The sequence below is a fragment of the Blennius ocellaris genome (assembly GCF_963422515.1).
Source record: "Blennius ocellaris genome assembly, chromosome: 3".
In the NCBI taxonomy this organism is placed as follows: Eukaryota; Metazoa; Chordata; class Actinopteri; order Blenniiformes; family Blenniidae; genus Blennius; species Blennius ocellaris.
Window position 1 is genome coordinate 27,174,885 of NC_137652.1, and position 4,337 is coordinate 27,179,221.

General features: G+C 42.2%; 1 long non-coding RNA gene across 1 annotated transcript; it reads left to right on the forward strand.

Annotated features, from left to right (window-relative positions):
* Nucleotides 1–300: 300 nt before the first annotated feature.
* LOC308128628 lies at nucleotides 301–688 on the forward strand. The gene is made up of 2 exons (XR_013936579.1): nucleotides 301–384; nucleotides 477–688. It is a non-coding gene; the product is annotated as an uncharacterized lncRNA (long non-coding RNA).
* The last annotated feature ends 3,649 nt before the right edge of the window (nucleotides 689–4,337 follow it).

Genomic DNA, 4,337 nt, shown 5'->3' on the forward strand with positions numbered 1-4,337 from the left:
CCCCCGGCAGGTGCAGGTGATCGAGAACGGCAGATCAACACGGGCTCGTTTCTCTGCTCTATTTTTCCTACCAAACGGGCAACACAGAACCGTGTTTCTTCACTGCAACCTCACCCTCTGTGACAGGGGGAAGTACAACTGCTCCACCGTGAGTCACAACTTTCACTTCATCAGCACAAAAAAATATTAGTATTGCTAGATAGACAGACAAGTAAGCTTTTTTTTTTTTTTGGATGTCCCTTATTTTCATCTTAACTAATCGTTGTCTCTTTCTCCTCCTCCCGTCCTCCATCTGTACCTTGTAGTATTGTAGCAGAAGGAGAACAAGTCGCTCTGTTTCCAGCTCTGCTTCGGCGACTCCCGTCTCTATTGGGCCAATCACTTGTAAGTCTGACACTTCAAAACTAATGTTTCCTCACAGAGTCTAATGGTTGAAATAATAAAACACTTTTTTTTTTGTCTTTTTTTATCCCTAGGGGCCAATTAAATGGCATGAGCTCCACAAAACAGCAAAACCAAACCCAACTTTGTACCCAACTTTGATATTGTTTTTTAACTCTTGATCTGAAAAATTATGGTTTTTGCTGTGTATACTAAAATCTTATTTGTCTTTGTAGTTTCCTGTCATTTCCTAATCGGTGGTTGAAAGAAAAGTTTAATAAGAAATAAAAATGTTTTATTCTCTGCATCTCCTTGTTTGTTTTCATTTGAGACTGGAATCCCAATTCTATCACAGTCAATAACGTTCATATTTTGTTTTATAGTTGTTGGTTGTTTTTTTTAATTATTGTTTTGCAAGGTCAAGGTACCTTCTGTTGGGTCGGCTGTGGCCTGCAGGCTGTGTGTGCAGGGTTCCACGATGATGATGACGATGATGATTTTATTCCAGACATGTATAGATTCACAATTATGTGTATAGTTAATACATAAATCCACCCATATCCCTCACATGTTACAATATGACGAGAGAAAGGTAGGGTAAAGACTCGTTTTAGCAGAGCTTTCTCTCATTGTGACGGCACTGGCTGCCGCCTTTTCAATCAGCGCCTGCTTGCCATGGCGACGCCGGCCAGTAGTATTGACTAGAGATTAGTTCCGCCTGGTTTTGTACTGTTTGTGGCAGATTATGGCTCCTGAAAGGATTTTTTTATTTTTTGTACCCTTGAACTACGTCACTACACCCTGCAAACAACAGAAAGTCCATAACATTGTCACACGTCAGGATCTTTGCCGCCTGTCAGAGGAAACTCAACCATTTTTACAGTGCGTTGTGGTATTTTAGTGTGTGTCGTGGTATTTCACAGTGCGTTGTGGTATTTTAGTGTGTGTCGTGGTATTTCACAGTGCGTTGTGGTATTTTAGTGTGTGTCGTGGTATTTCACAGTGCGTTGTGGTATTTTACTGTGTGTTGCAGTATTTCACAGTGCGTTGTGGTATTTTAGTGTGTGTTGCAGTATTTCACAGTGTGTTCTAGTATTTCATTGTGTATCGTATAGAGTCCCACCACTATGATGTCTTTCAATGTTTCGCCAAAATGAATAAATAATGAGACTAAGTCATATTTAAAATGCAAAAGAGAATTTTATTGAAGCAGAAAGTGATGAAGAGTCATTTCATCATGTGAGCAACATTTTGATTCGTGGCGAGATTTAAATTGTAGGTCAAACATTTTTGCACTCAAGAAGAGAACCCTGATTGAATGAAGTGGTTAAAGTGATATTTAGAACTGGTTGCATGATTCTCGGAGAGCAGGCTCAGCTCGGTCACCACCGCAGCGCTCAGCGGTACAAACACATGTGGAAGGTGTAGCTCCCCGAGGAGCTCTTGGCCTTGTACATCTTTTTGACGACGGCGCCGGCCTTCTCGTAGGCACTGGCAGCTTTGTCGGTGAGCATCCCGATGACTTTGATGGAGTTGTTCACAGGAACAGCTGCTCTCTTCCGGTCCCCATGCTAAGATCCACGTCGACCTTGATGTAACCCTTGTCGGGGGTTGGCGGAGAACTTCAGGTCCCCGATGGCACTCTGACTGTCAGTGAGGTACCAGATGTAGACCCGGTCCTCCGCCACAAACTTGTTGGTGTAGTCATCCATTCTGTTGTAACCTGCCCGAAGGAGTTGACGATATTCTGACCAGGAGGAGGTGGCCTTGATCCCCATGATGTACACCGGGGTCTCTCTCTCCACCCACAGGTAGGCCCAGTGTCCTCCGACGGCCTGGTTCAGATCACAGGTCAGCCTCTCCCGGCCCTGTTGGATCTGCTTGGCTTCGTCTTGCACACCGTTGGGGACGTGAAGGCTTTTGATGGCCACGTCAGCACCAGTGGAACCCTTGAGGAACCACACGTAGGTCGGGGATCCTCCAGCGCTGAGGTTCTTGTGGACCTGCCGGCACGTTGCATCTCGGTGGTGTATGAAAACTGAATCCTGGTGATGGCCTCAACACCAAGTTTCTTCTTTGTACCAGAGGTACACCTTGTCTCCTGATGGTAGTTGGTTCAGAGGGCCTTCAACCTTTGTGAACCCGTCTGCAATGAGTTGAGTCTCCTCAGTTTTGTTCAGGGAAACGTCAATCTGAGTGATCGGCATTTTGGATTCCTGCATCAAAACAAGTGGAAATATTCATGAGTGGACATCAGGTTGAACAAGATGTGTGTTTACACACCATTAAAAAGAATCAAAGTTACAAGACTGTGTGGATTGTAGGAACTGTGTCCTGGTTATTCTGTGTGCCTGTCTCTTTAAGAGGAGAGGTGGAAGGATCACTATCCTGCCGCCTGTTTGATTTGAATCTTTTTATTTTACTTCGGTTGGCTTTTCGGTGTAAAACTAGTCCTGCAGCAAAACTTACAAAAAATATGTGGATAGTTCGTTTTGACTTTTGTTCATAATTTGGAGAAAAGTTTCTTCAAAAATCTGTAAAGGTGAAACCAGTCAGCAGCGAGCAGCAGGGACACACAGGTTCACGTGAAATGTTGTACTTTCAGTTTTCCTGCTGGCTCCAACACTAATTGGAGATGACATGCTTCACCTAGACTTGAAACTTGTGAACACATAAATGACAAAATATCAAACTATTTGACTATAATGCAGACAAGGATCCATTTTTTTAAAGTTTCATCTCTCTGAGCAGGATCCATCGTCTCCCTGGATGTGGCTGCCCACCGAATCCAAGAAAAGGATGTTTCAATGTGGAAAAAGGAATTAATAAAGCAGGATTAATTCAGTCAATGAACGGCTTGAATGTCACTATCTCTATTTCGACAGGATTCATTCTTTGTGAAACATCAGACCACGACACCCTCCTGGAAACAAGCTCACATATTTCAGGGTCTTGATGGATTTTTTGAAACGACGACCTTTAGTATGTTGTAAGAAGATTCTGAGTTGGGTGAGGTGCAGCAGTCAAATTGCATTAAAATCATGTAAAGAGCATTTTTTATGACAAAATAAAGATAAACAAAGTAAAATGTAAACAGTTGAATGCTTACGTTTCTTGGTCTGGATGCTGCTGGACGCTGCTGTCTTCACAAAGAATCGTCCATCTTTATATACAGAACAAATCGCTGATGTTGACTGAAATCACCATATGTATGTAAATATAAAATATCTTAGAATTCTTGAGAAATGTCAGTGAATTCTATCAATCATCAATTTCACACACTCATCAGTATTTACTTCCTTCTTCCACAGAATCCATACATCGATATCGACACTGCCATAATATAGTATCTGCTTCCTTCTTCGATTCTTTTTGTTCGGAATATTCCTCCTACTTTAATGTGTAAGACAATTAAATAGATTAAATATTAGATGAGGATGATGTAAGTGCACACCAAATGCAGTTTTAAAATGAAGATTTAATGTTTTTAAAGGAAAAAAGCTTGTTTAAGCTGATGCCGACCTCACACATCCATTTGTAAAGCTTTAGGACTCCAAAGAATGACGGTGAGAGACAAAGGAAACATGGAACCGTGGAGAAGCTCCCCAGGAGTGGGCTGGCCGACCACAACGACCCAGGAGCACATGGACGACTCCTCCAGGAGGTCACCAAGGAACCAGGACAACATTTAAAACACTGCAGGCCTCCCTTGTGTCAGCTGAGGTCAGAGTTCATGACTGAAGCACACTTGGGCTCTTCAGCAGGACGACGATCCAAAACCCACCAGCAAGTTGAATTATTGCTTAATGGCTTAAAATAAAATGGCTTAAAATAAAAAAACAAAAAAAAAACAAAATTAAGATTTTGGAGCAGCTTCGTTACAAGTTCAAGACAAGAGTCTGATCAAATGCTGCAGTATGACATTAAAAAAGATCATTGATGCTCAGAAAACCCTC